A 14982-nucleotide genomic window follows, 5' to 3' on the forward strand; every position below is an offset into this window, starting at 1 on the left:
CAATATCTTGAGAACCCTTTGCTTGAAAGACATCAAACTTGGCACACATTGATTTTGAGGTCAAAGGTCAAGGGTCAAACTGGGCATAGGAATATAATGACCATTCAATGTCTAGAGAACCCTTTGCTTGAAAGACATCAAACTTGGTACACTGGTACATATTCAGGAGAAGATGACCCCTATTGATTTTGAGGTCACGTGGTCAAGGGTCAAAATGGTCATAGGAATATAATGTCCGCTCAATATCTTGAGAACCCTTTGCTTGACAGACATCAAACTTAGTACACTGGTATATCTTCAGGCCCCAGGATCATGAAACATCTTAAGCTTAAGTCAAAATCTGAATATTGTGATGAAATGATTGAGAAGTCGATCATTCCAAAATAAAATTGCTATTCAATATTGTTTCATTGAATTTCTGGTGTATGCAATTTAAGAGTTTCATTTCAAAAGTAATGAATGTTTTACATGTGATTGAAATTTTGACTTAAGTCTGAGTTTGTTTCATGATCCTGGGGCCAGGAGAAGATTACTTCTGTTGATTTTGAGGTCACATGTTCAAAGGTCAAGGGTCAAACTAGACATGGGAATGTACTGTCTGCTCAGTATCTTGAGAACCCTTTTCTTGACAGACATCAAACTTGGTACACTGATACGTCTTCAGGAGAAGATGACCCCTATTGATTTTGAGGTCACATGGTCAAGGGTCACACTGGACATAGGAATATACTGTCTGTTCAATATCTTGAGAACCCTTTGTTTGACAGACTTCAAACTTAGTACACTGGTACATCTTCAGGAGAAAATGACCCCTATTGATTTTGAGGTTTTTGATTTTTTTAAACGACCGAGTTCGAATCCCTCACGAACACATTTTTTTTTCATATCACGTTTTCCATCTAGAAGTTTTTCTTAATTGAAACAGTTCTAGTTTTTATAAAAGTTTCATGTCAAATCTGTTTATAACAATGTGCGGAGTTTGAAATAAGCTTCCAACTTATTAAGTCTGAATAGGAATCATAACACACGCCGAATACAGCATACAATACCTGTGTTTTAAACGTCAAGGTTGCTAACGAGAACTTTTATGTTTTTTTCTGAGTGAAGACATGGTGCCTTTTACGAAAACCCGTAGTGAACTTTGAAAGCAAAACTTTAAGGCCAAACAAAGTAAATAATCGTTAAACAGTTTAAGTGGATAAGATGATATGTATTCCAGTAGCAAATTGCTATGGTGAATCAGTGTTTTCAGGTGCATGTACTTCAAATTATGTTGAACTTTATTAATGCGTATTAAACTTCCTATCGGATCCAGGTTAGAATAGGTCCTCAGCATCCCTTGCTTGTCGTAAGAGGCGACTAAATGGGGCGGTCCTTCGGATGAGACCGCAAAAACCGAGGTCCCGTGTCACAGCAGGTGTGGCACGATAAAGATCCCTCCCTGCTTAAAGGCCGTAAGCGCTGAGCACAGGCCTAAATTTTGCAGCCCTTCACCGGCTATGGTGAGATCTCCATAAGAGTGAAATATTCTCGAGAGGGACGTTAGAGAATATACAATCCAATCCTATATTTAGTTTTGTTGTCAGAAGCATGTATAGTTGCAAACTGTTGGTTGTAGAAAATAATACATACAAGTATAAGACTGTAGTAGTATAGAATATTAAATATTTGATACACTCGTAACATGTAACCGTATACATTGTATCTGATACTCAGAAGAAAAAAAGGACAATTTGATTTTCACGATTTCAAAAATTATGGTTAAACTACATTTATAATGTATTGACACATACAATGTATTAAGCTTGCCCTTAATACTGGAGAATAAATGGCAAATACGCAATAAGAGTATAAATATGGATGTAGGTCAGTTCTACGTCACGAGTGCTGTCACGGAGCTCCGATTAGGGAAAGGTCCCGCTTTGGTGCAACACCCTCTTTGTTAAGACCATGACCCCTGGGGGTAGGGTGGAGCCATAATAGGGGATCAAAGTTTTACATGCAGATGTACAATGTATAGGAAAATTTTCTCCAGAATCCAATTTCAATCAAACTTGGAACAAATCATCCTTAGGCGATGAATTCCCTTCCAAGGGGAGATAATCACAAAAATGCAAAAATAGGGTGGGGCCACAGTAGGGGGTCAAGATTTTACATTAGAATATATAGGGAAAATCTTCTGTCATTGTGTTGAAAATACACATTTCCAAATGAAGAGAAAACAAAACGAACTCGCTAAATATTTCAGATACTAGAATATAGAAATTAATGAATTGAATTTTTTGAAATGTTTGGATTTTACAAAAATGGATCATTTTATAGAGAGAGTCCCCTTCCATGTAAGTCTTTGGCTCAAATATATTGTATTTGATTAAAATAATCTTATCTGAAATTTAAAAAAAATATACCGAACATTTCATTTTAAGAAGTTCAACCATATATAAGTAGCGAAAACAGTGCGTAGGAGAACGATGGAAAAGAAAAACAACAGAAAGAATAGAGAATTGCAGGCGATGTGGCAAATTGTGCTACAACGGAATGACTTTTGATTTTTCTTCTTTTTTGTTGTTGATTTTCACGACTTTTTGGGGAATAAATAAGTAATAACCTTACGAATTTTCACCTAAATTGAATGCAAGCGATAAAAGTGAAAATGAGTTTCATTCTCTCTTGTTTAATGGAGCACATGTACCTTCCAACACCAAAAACGATATAATGTTGAATGCATAAGATAATACGTCGGACGCTCGTCATAAGATTTGCCCGTACATGTAAATTGCGATGTTAAAGATTGGAGGAAACCACTGATGAATGGGTCTTATACGTCTAACCGTGTCAATCATGATAAACTATAACTGTATCAGTCACACATGCTTTCTTAATGTGATGCAGTAAATCACTACAGATTTTAAATTATCACATGAAAATATGCAAATGCTAATCATGAAATATATCACTTTGTTCCTCTTTATCTGACAATGCACCATACGCAAAGACGTATTGAGCATCTATTGTTGTTTTTATTAAAACTGGTTAACAGGTAGGACAGGCTTCGAGAGATTCCATTATGACGGTGTATTTCATAGATATGTAAAATAATTTAATAGCTATAATTCTATTTTTATCAAATTTGATATTCACTCTGGATTTTACTTTCAGGAAAATGAAGACTGCACAACTGTGCATTGTGCTATGTCTCATTTTTGTCTTTGGACGAGTTACGACAAAAAGGGAATCCAAAGGTCAACTGTTTAATTCCGGTGTGTTATCATCTGAATCTAACGTTGTTCCATTTCTTTCGTCAACGTTTCCCAATCGTAACTTTATTCAAATTCCATCGGACAGAAATGAAGATGATGATAATGAAAATGATTATGACGAACAAATTGCTGCTAGTTTTAAAAGACTAAAGTATATTTTCAATAAGATGAAACGAATTCGAAACTCCCTGAGTCGAGTTATCAGACTTCGTAAAGCAGCAAAAAAATCTCGAAAACCTATATTATCACAAAAAGTAAACAGCTATCTGCATATCTACGGTCTTTATCAGTATAGGAAACTTCATCGTCTGATTCACACTGCCAAAAGGGAAATGTACTATTACATACATGTTTTACCTCGCAATGTAATCAGAAGAAAGTATGTGCGATCTCGGCCAGTCACACGATATCGGATTCGAGTTAGAATGCAGGAGTCTGTATCAGTGAAGACTCTTAATCCTGGTGTATCACATCAAAGCCTACGAGTCATGAAGCGTAAAATTCCACCGAGTACCGTATACACAAGGAAGCGTGTAACGTCATCAAACAAGGCTTTCAGAGCTGTTGATCAAACTGTGCCACATTTAAAAAAAGCGGTTGAAAAGGATACAAGCGGGGAAAATATAAATTCCGCAGGGAATTTTCGAAACACAGTAGCTAGAGATAAAATGCTTTCAGTAGTTCACGCGCAGAAGAAACCATTTGATGTTCGGAAAAAATACCTAGAAAAAATGCAAAATGAAAAAAATTCAACGTCACAACAAAAGCATAAGTCTCGTTTGAACAGTGTGGACATTCTCTGGAAATTAGGCGATGACGACGATGAAGTGTTTGTGGAAGATGTTATTTCAGAATTGAATAGAACAGAAATGGCGGAAGCATTCCAAAATCTTTTAAGGTCAAGGCCCACAGAAAACCACAGAAAATGGAAAATTAAACCTTCAAATTCCAACCAGGAGCCTCGTAGATATTCAAATCAGTCTGATCGAAATGTTCCAGGCAAAATCAATAGAGATCACTCTCGTGAATTTGATATTTTTAACAAAAAAAATAAAATTGAAATTAAGTATCCTTCGGGCAACGAAGAAGAGGAAGACGAAAGTGAGGAAATTGATAGGAATGATAATGAAGAAGTGAAGTTCTCAGGCGTTTCTGATTAAATGATAGAATTTTAAATCATTTTTTTAAAATTACGCCAATTCTTTTCGTTCCTATATATAGTGAAATCGGAAATAATCATTACTGATTTGTTTGTTATTAGCTTTAGAAACCTTCCAATTACATTATCGAGGACTGAAAACGACTTAATGTAAGATTGTTAAAATCATGTGTATTAACAATGACAAACCGACGATATTGAGGGATTAGGTCGTTCCATCAATCTGAAGCGTTATTTTTCCTTTTTGTATTTTGCTTCAACCAAGATCACAAAATGTGTTCTGTGCTGTTTGAATTATTTATTTCATCAATGCAACTGTTCGAATTGATCAAGCATAAACGTGCATATTTCACATTACTTTTATCAATCATGATTATATATGTTTAAAAATGGTGTAAACGTATATTTGTATTTCACTTGATTATCTTGTCGAGATTTGCGTTAATTTGACATCAATCATGATAACGACTGGGGAAGGAATGAATATCCTAATTATGTTTCCCCAAAAAAGTTTAATGGCCAATTTTCTGTTTTTAAAATGATGTTTTGTCCACCAGTTTTCTCAGATTCTCTCGATTAATCTAACTCTTTGCCTATCTCGCCGTCTATGACGTACATGTAACAGTTGCATTTGCTTTCGCAGCTGAATGATGACCCTTTTCCTTGCAGCGCTTTTGAGTTAATTTGCGAAAGTTAAGAATTTTAAATGCATTTCACAACGTTTTCCATTGTTATGTAGGCATTTATCCTTCATGTAGACAAGCTGAAACTAGTATAACTTTGAACAATTTATTGACAAATTGCAACATTTAGTGGCGAGTGTTTGACACAGTCCCTTTAGAATTCATATCCCCTGTGACCAATCCGGGGAATCGCTATGCATTCAGGGAAGGTAACTGCGATTGGAACACACCTCTTGGTATCCCCTTTCAATAATGAATGCTACATACAATGAGGAATTTCAGTTCTGACTCGAGCCCTAACTCTATCTCTCCTCATCAACACCTTGGTTAAGATTCCCAGGGGTAAACCCTAAACTTATTTTTGGTACCGAAATGATCAAGCCGTTCCCTCAGGTACCACTGAGAGGTGGCCCCAAATCCTCCCCAGTGCTGAGGATAAAGTTTTGAGCCAGAGAAATCCTCATTTATGGTTTCCCTCGAATTACGCCAAATGGACTTGTCAATACAAGCACACCTGCCACCCAGTGTTATCAGCCATGATAATTAGTTTGATAATAAGCAATTTGAAATCCCAACTTTTAAGAGAAGAAATATAGTTTAAGCCATGAGGGAGAGGTAACAAATCTATATTTCATCGGGATAGACCTTGATGTCCTGCTTAGACAACAGAAAGGTTTCTAGCCCCCCTTGTAGACTGATAAGGAATAGAGTTACCCAACTTGTTAAAATGGCTTCCATCGTACCTGAACAGCTGTTTGTCCCCAAAAGTGACTGATGGGTATCGAATTACCAGCCCTGCCTCTTGTTTTAAAACTTTTTGACCTAGCGATTGACATTCTAGCACACGGCCTCGACCTTAGATGCGACTTTGGCACTGTGCCAATACAAACGCTGTAGCATGTCAGACCATATGATTGTCAAGTTGGGATCTAACAATTTGCATCTTGACATTTTATGCAATGGAATAGTTCCAATACAGGAACAATTAGATCGTTGAAACCCAGGTGTACAACCAGGTAATCTAGTAAAGGAAACGTTTTTAACTTAATTAATTTCAAAAAGGAGTCAAAGTCTTCCCATTTCATCCTCCTTGTTCTAAACCACAGTATGCTGGTGTTGCTCAGTTGCAAGGTCAGATGCTTCCCTCCTTGACGTTTGATGGCACTGCGTGCAGTCTCGCAGACAATTGATGAACTAAACACCCAAATCCTTTTCCTTATACCTATAAAACTTGATGTTTGTTAGTACATATGAAATAATCAAATGCTAATAACTTGGAATTAAGGAAATCTAATGTATGCAATTGATACCCGGGGTAGGGGTTCTGACACTAGGGCGGGGTCAAACTTGTTATATAGTATCATTATATGATTAGATCTTACAATGTCACTAGGTTGCTATGGTCTTGGGTCAGAAACTTAAGTGATCTAGTCCTTAATTCGCCTACGCACAGGAATGAGAAAAATGGCAAGACTGAAGTGAAAGATAGCCACATTTGGTGTAAAGAAATCTATTAAGAAGAATTATCACCTTGCAAGACAATAATTATTTAATCACCAAAATTACATATTCAGGTACATGCTTTGAGGTTAAAAAGTGTTTAAGATAATTAAATGATGGTGTTATTACTGAAATATATATTATACAGCAATTTTTTAATTCAATTTTGGTGACAAAATGACAGCTAATGCCTCTTTAAATGTAATTGGAGGTTATAGTGTCTCGTGTCTGCGTCAGCCTGTTTGCTCCCTCCAAAAAAAATAGCAATCAAAAAGGATTTGGTATTGTCCACCAGACCCTGAATTTTGAACATGCAAGATTAAATAGATATATACATGTAAGTTCTCATACAAGGTGACCGACCTTTGAAAGTAAAGTATGCTTAAAATTGCACAATGTTACCCAGTGGGGCTCGCCAAACAACTGGTAGTAGGAACTGATAGCTGAACTTTTTGAAGATTTCACACGCTGTATTATAGGTCTGTCAAGTTTAGTCAGCCAGAGATGTCTGCAAGAAGTCTGCTGGCCTCCCCCTTAAACCTGTAAAGTGGGTCTACATGATCTCCCCCAAATAAAAAAAAATCGTCAATTGTGTTATGGTTACCAGATGTCTTAACCAGTAACCAATGCAAGAGTGTGCTAAATTTATTAAACAAAGCATATGAAAGTTTCGAATCAAATGGTTCTGTGGGGATTCGGGTTAGAAAAAGTCCTCAGTATTCATTGCCTGTCGTAAGAGGCGACTAAATGAGACCGCACAAACCGAGGTCCCCTGTCACAGCAGGTGTGGCACAATAAAGATCCCTTCCTGCCAAGCAGAGACCTAAATTTGCAGCCCTTCACCGGCAAAGTTGACGTCTCCATATGAGTAAAATATTCTCAATATACAATCAATCGAACCGAATGGTAAGTATTAGTCATACTAATATTTACCATGTATCCCTGTCATTTACTGGAGTTGACTGGTCAAACTGTGGGGCTGATGTGTACATGAGCCATAATTCCGGGTCTACGACCCCCATGATGAGGATGGGTTCCGCTTTTTAAGGCGATATTGCTCATCATACTTGGACCAACCGGCATGGGCCACTCTGCTAGCTGCGAGGAGAATGTTGTACATATATATATTTTAACAGTTCCTGACCCCTGCCCGGAAACTTTTCTAAATAAATCGATATGTACATAATAAAGGCCATTGTCCATGTATGCATGTTTGTAATAGTTTTCAGCTGCTGTTGTTTAATCCTGATTTGCCCAATCCTTAATAGCAAGCTCCCCGTAACATGGGGTCAGTGCACAAGTCGCGGGCTTGCTTCAAAAGGAGGGGCAAATCAATGTACTGCCCTGCCCAAATTTTAGACTTAATGACCTGAGGTACATGAACTCCTACAGGGCCAAATACGCATAACTCGGCATTTGATCGACTGACCTGAACCTGTCACCAAACGATAGGACCTCATCAAATGGGCCTGTTAATGTTACATGATTTTCGCCTGAATGATACATATAATCGTGACCAACAAAGGTTATAACATGGTTACCTGCTGACCCTACCCCGCTTGACCCTGTTGTACTTCACATGCAGCTCCGATACCCTCAGAAATTGACTCAAGCGGAAAGCTGGTGACCACGGGGGGTGGGGGGGGGGGGGTCATAATGACGGTGTAGTACTACGGGGTCTGTTTTAGAATCGCAGTCTTCGAAGTTTTTTTCTGTTAACCTCACCGGTTCGCCTTCGTCTCGAGTTTTAAATCCGGTGCCAGACGTTTTTCGGTCGATTTTAGCTCTGTTGTTAACGGTAGCTCCGCGTTGTTTCTTGGGCGGCATGGCGTCAATGCTTTATGGATTTGAAGCTCGCGACGCGACGAGTTCGCTCCAATTATTACACATTTGAGTCATGTGGTTTGCTCTTCATCAGCTGAAAAATGATGATTATTACCCGAAATGCTTCTGGAAAAATGTCGCCTTCACTGCGATATACTTCATTGACAACCTCGTAAATAAAATAAATAAATTGTTTAGAAAGTACCACAAATGTTTTGAAATTCTAAACAAGCTTTCTCATATCTTCGTACGTTTAGTTGTTGATAATTGCTTGGTTTAAAAGAGAGAGAAAACATTGCAGCTAATATGATGTCACAATGCAAATGTTTACAGCGACTGCGTTGCATTTCCCGCGTTAAAGCTGTATGACCCGATGTTCATGTATTATTTTTGTACATAATTACTTTAAAGCAGATTAATAATTTTATAAAGTTATTAACTTTCCCTTAATTACATGCTTGGAAATATCTGCATGTAAAAGAAAACAGTGGGAATATTATTTAGAAAGTGGGTACATATATAAATCATCCCATAATAGACGTCTATAAATACACCCACGCGCGTCAGGGGAATCCCAGCATGTAATCCGAGATTCCTCTGACTCTTACCCCCGCTTTTATATTTGACATGTGCGGGGGAGAGTCAGAGCGGACTCCATATTGAAAAGTGGGAATTCAGCGACACCAGCTGGTGTCGCTGCTTTACCTACCTCTTACAACTTTATTTCGCGGATCTATCTTCCAAGACGTGATAATTCAGTTATCGGAAGATTATTCTACAAATACATCATGATTAATACGATGCTATCGCCGTTTAAACGATGGAATTTTGTGTTTACATGTGCTGACGTCATGCGCAAAGAAATCAAATGGCGAGGCGGCGACCTAATTCAAGTGATGCTCCATTTGTCGGTGTTAGGACCGTTTAAACGGCGATGGCATCATATTAATCATGATCTAGTTATAGATTTATCTTCCGTTAACTGAATTCTCACGTCTTGGAAGATAGATCCGCGAAATAAAGTTGTAAGAGGTAGGTAAAGCAGCGACACCAGCTGGTGTTACTGAATTCCCACTTTTCAATATGGAGTCCGCTCTGACTCTCCCCCGCACATGTCAAATATAAAAGCAGGGGTAAGAGTCAGAGGAATCTCGGATTACCCAGCATGATGTATTAATTCATACACAACTGTCTAGTTTTAAGGCTGAAAGAGCGTAAAACAACGAATTACTAAGAGGTATTTGATATTTTTATTTCTATTAAACTTATGGTACGGTACTGTTATAACAAAATACACAGCTTTACACAGATAAGAACACCGATGATCTGAAAGTTTGAACTGGTCACGTGACTGTCACTTGAAATGGCAGAGTGACGCGGTTATTTGTAAACATCGATTTAAAATCAAATAATTTGGATTAAAACAGGTGTATGATATGTCGTACAGCCTCATAACTACATACGTTCGATGATTTAATAGCGTTTTAACGAGGTGGGAAAAATATTGTAATTCGGACCATACAGCTTTAAATGAATAGGCGGCTTAAATGTCTATAAGTCGTGATGCAAGATGCTAACGCTCGTCTCAACGGTCACACTGTACAGCATGCTAGCGAGCGAAGCGAAGTGACGCGACGAGATCGCTCCAATGATTACACATTTGAGTCACGTGGTTTGCTCTTCATCAGCTGAACAATGATGAGTAATATGTTGTACAGTATGACCTTTGGGACCAGCGAAGCCCATTAACATCTTGCAACACGACTTATAGACGTTTTATCTGCATCTTCTTTTAACGCGGGAAATATAACGCGGTGGATGTAAACAGTTACATAGTGACGTCATGTTAGAGGGCGAAACCCTTTCACGGCCCAAAGGGCAAAGGGCCGTGAGAGCAGAGCTCTTCCTAACCCTAACACGTATATACATGTTTAAAAGGAAAGTAAATGTATTGGAAAATAATGAAAAATTAAACCATACCTATGGAACTTGAAAAATTTGGTCCCAATGGCGTCGATTCGAATATGAGCGCGTTGATATGTATTTTTCCATTTTGAATTTCGTCTATCCTAGTTCACGTTGTTCTGAGATGTTACATAAAATCCGTAAAAGCATGCAAATCTCATTTTCTTAATATATAATCACTCCTCGATCAACGCGATTGTGCCACGTCTCCAATGCTTGTAAATTTGTTAAATAACGACGCTGAATATGACGTCACAATGCACTTTTTACATCAATTGCGTTATATTTCCCGCTCACGCCGTTAAGTGAGAAAGTTTCCCAGTTTACTTTCGCAAGGTCGGTGGTCTCTTCTCAGGTACATTGTATCTGGGTTCTCTCTTCCACCAATAAAAATTGGACGCCACCATATAACTGAAAAATTGTTGAGTGTGGCGGAAAACATCAATCAATCAATCCCGCGTTCAATATATAGGCGGATCAAAGATGCTTTGATACAGCTCTGTCTTCCTGCTAACTTCGAATGTTTTGTTTTTTGTCCTGTTTTGGATATACATAATTATGTAGATACTAATGCCAATACTTTTTTGCTTCGCCCTCAAACACGGTCACGCCGTAAAACACATCAGCTGCAATGTGGGTTTTTTTCTTCTCTCAAATCAAGCAAAAAGAAAACGTTTGAAGCTATGAGAAAGCTTGTCTGGAATTTAAAAACGTTTATGGTTCTTTCTAAACAATCTAATTATTTTGATTACGGGATTGTTCATGAAGTATACCGCAGTGACGGCGACATTTTCCCAGAAACATTATGGGTAATACCGAGCGAAGCTCGGACGGGCCAAAGGCCCGTCCGCGAAGCAAGACGCTAAAGGTAACACGTATACGTAAAATAAAAAATCAGAAAATTTGCAAATGAATACAGATAATCTCTATATACGTTCACTGAAAATTTTGTGATCCATATGGGCGCCGCCATTATGCTTTGTTCATTAGTTGCTTCTACAGTTATTCGTGTTTTCATTTTCAATGCCAAATATACAAGGCTAACGTGCAATTTGTAATTCAAAAACCCAGTTTGTTAAAAATGAATGGTATGGTTATTATTGTTACAGTCTTTAGACAATCATCAAATAGAAAAACAGTAATACGACTAAATAGATGAACGAGTTCATGAGTTTCTTTAGATAAAAATATACGATATATTTACGCTTACCTTTTACCACTTTGAATTTATTGGTTAATTTTGTTTTAACTGTCTTTTAAATTGCAAACGGGGTGTATTGTTGTTTATAAGTGTTTGATTTGAAAGAGTAAAATTTCGGGGCTAAATGTGACGTCACAATTCATGATTTACGTCGGCCGGGGTTATATTCCTGTAGAACTGTTATCCTCGTATATTCCCCTTTAATATTTAGATGTTATTGGGCGTTTAGTGCAAGGAAAATTTCATAAATAATATATATTTTGAAATGAATTATTCTTTATAATTGTTTGGTTTGAAAGACGAAGAAAAAATTCGAGGCTACATCTGACGTCACTATGCACGGTTTACGTCTTCTCCGCGTTAAAGGAATAGGCGGATCCTGTAATTATCCTCATAGATATCCCCCTTTGATACTGGGCGTTTAGCGCAATGGGAATTTCATAAATAATATATATATTTAAATGAAATGTAATTTACGGTACTGAACAGAATTATGACTATCACTTGGGACATGCCAATGACCATATTATGCTTCGCTCGGTCCAACGGTCACACCGTATATATATTACTCATCTTTTTTCAGCTGATGAAGAGCAAATCACGTGACTCATATGTGTAATCATTTGAGCGAGCTTTGCTGGCTATTACCCGTAATGCTTCTGGGAAAATGTCGCCGTCACTGCGGATATACCTCATGGACAACCCCGTAGATAAAACAAAGAAATAGTTTGGAAAGTACCAAAAACGTTTTTTTAAAATTTAAGGCAAACTCTCTTATACCTTCGTACGTTTTCTTGCTGATTACTTTGAAAGAAAACGGAAAAACATTGCAGCTAATAAGACGTCACAATGCACTATTTACATCGACTGCGTTGTATTTCCCGCGTTAAATGAATAAGCGTAATGCATAAAGTGTTGCAAGATATCATGGGTCTTCGCTCGCTCAACTGTCATACTGTAAAACATATTATATCATTAGCTCTTACAAGTTTATTGTTATTTCGAATTTCCCAAATTTTGGCTTGAGCATCACTGAAGAGACATTATTTGTCGAAATGTGCATCTGGTGCATTAAAATTGGTACCGTATAAGTTTTACATCAATATCGTTTGCTGTGAAAAAGTGTAAATATGGCCAGACAATGCTGCAGCTGACCAGTGTCTGTGCAGGCTTTATTACATGCTATAAAGTATCATTAATACGTATGGTCGCCAAAACGTTTGAAGATGAACAAGGTCACAAGAGTTGTCGCGCCTGCCCATGGGTTACAGGCATTTATCTAAATAATGATAAATGACATTAAACTTGCATGTACCGCGGAAAGTTCAGATAAAAGCTGATACTTTATTGAATCGGAAGTAGAAGCAAGAAAAAATCACGATGGACATTTTGGTAAAATATTTCCCTTCCAAAAGGTTAATTCTACTAAAATTCGTTATTTTTTATTTCAATTCTAAATTTTCAAAGAATTATAAATATTTTGTTTTGATTTTGACATATCTTAGGAAAAGTAACAAACACAATAATGTGGCCTTGCACTACCATATAATAACCTTCTATGATGATTACTTACAGAAATGTAAACGATACTTCAAAGGAAAAAAAAAACGTAATCAATTTAGTATTGTACTGACGACTTTATAAACATTATCAAAATAAATAAATAAATAAATAAGCAAATAAACGAATTTCTACAGCATACCTTGTAAATGAAAGGTGAAGATAACGAACAGTGATCAGTCTTATAACTGCTATAAGCAATACAAAATAGATAGTTGGGCAAACACGGACCCCTGGACACACCAGAGGTGGGATGAATTATCCTATACAGTTGTAGATTTTTTGAAGCAAACACAATTCTCTTCGGTGTTAAAAAAATGTGAAACAAAGCGAAGCTCTGTACATAGCAACCATTAATGATATAAAATCCGCTAATGATAAACTCTGCAAAAAATAAATATCATTAACACATAACAATCCACCGTCATTTAGCCATGCAGGAATCGAGTCACGTATCCAGTTCAGACTATCAAAGGTACTTAAGCATCTATGTAAAGCTGTGTATTTGGTTACAACAGTACCGTGCCATAAGGTTAATAGAAGGTTAAGGCTAAGAGAAATGAAATTATCAAATACTTTATAGTAATGTTGTATCTGAGGTATATTGTATTGTGATTGGAATCATATATGTTGAATGCTAAGCCCGTTTGGGCCCTAATTTGGAATAAATTAATCATATCATATTTACCATGTTGGGTTTTCTTTGACGCGAATGTGGCTATTTATAGACACCTACCACGGACGTACTCTCTACTGGTATTTACTTTTTAAATGTTTTCTTTTATATGCTGTTTTAAAGGGAGAATTAATTATTTTCATACATGAACTTCGGATCATACAGCCTGACATTGAGAAAGAGAGAGAGAGAGAGAATATTGAAATGTGTATTCCTTGTCGATCCTTTCCAAATAACACAGGGACGTACAACAGGAAGGGACTCCCCCCCCCCCCTCCCCTCCCCTCCCCTCCCCCCTCCTCCCCTCCCCTCATTTGGTATGTATACATGTAGTCGACAATACCGTTCGGCCTCACGAGTATTTCGAGCATTTCGAGCAGAAGTGTGGCACAGATTATCACATGGCTGGTTTAATATTCAGTAGCTCAAGATGAGGTCAATACAGGTACAGGTAAATGAGGTAGAAAGAAAACATGTAGATTTTGCAGATTTTTATGAATTTCATCACCAGCACAAAATTGTCCGGTCTTGCCATCTTGGATACAATTTTCTTCATTTCAAAAAAGAATTGTAATAGAAAGGGGAAATCTGGACTACCTTGTGCTCGATATAAACAAAGGCTTTAAAAACCGGTCATTCGATGACTATCAATAGAGATTTAACAAAAACAGACAACCTCGACTTCAAAAGCTCTTAATGTTAACGAACTTTTTCAGTAAAATGGAATGCCAAACCTGTAAGTTAACGTATTAATGAACATCTTTGTTGCATTGTTAATGGCAAAATTCAAACTTTGCTGTTTTACTAAATCATCGGGTGTCATCTGTCACAGGTAAAGTTAGGAGGTCCTTTAACGCACTTTAAAAAACATTTCAAAATGCGTAATTTTTTCAAAGTTCGTTGCTACTGACCACTCAGAAAGTTGCTTGCTGACAACATTAATGGGGATTTAAATCATGCATGATATGCATGTACCTTCAAGGACTTGGGATATTGATTTTTACATCTTTCATTTATAGTGGGTCATTGTTCCATGTTTTTGAAGACTGGATATACGTTTCGAGTTTTTCTGTATTTGATTACAAACAAATGGAGAGTCGGCCTTCACATGTTGAAAGTTAACCAAACTCAACTATAAAATGTTTACCAAACTC

Source organism: Ostrea edulis, chromosome 9 (genome assembly GCF_947568905.1).
Source record: "Ostrea edulis chromosome 9, xbOstEdul1.1, whole genome shotgun sequence".
In the NCBI taxonomy this organism is placed as follows: Eukaryota; Metazoa; Mollusca; class Bivalvia; order Ostreida; family Ostreidae; genus Ostrea; species Ostrea edulis.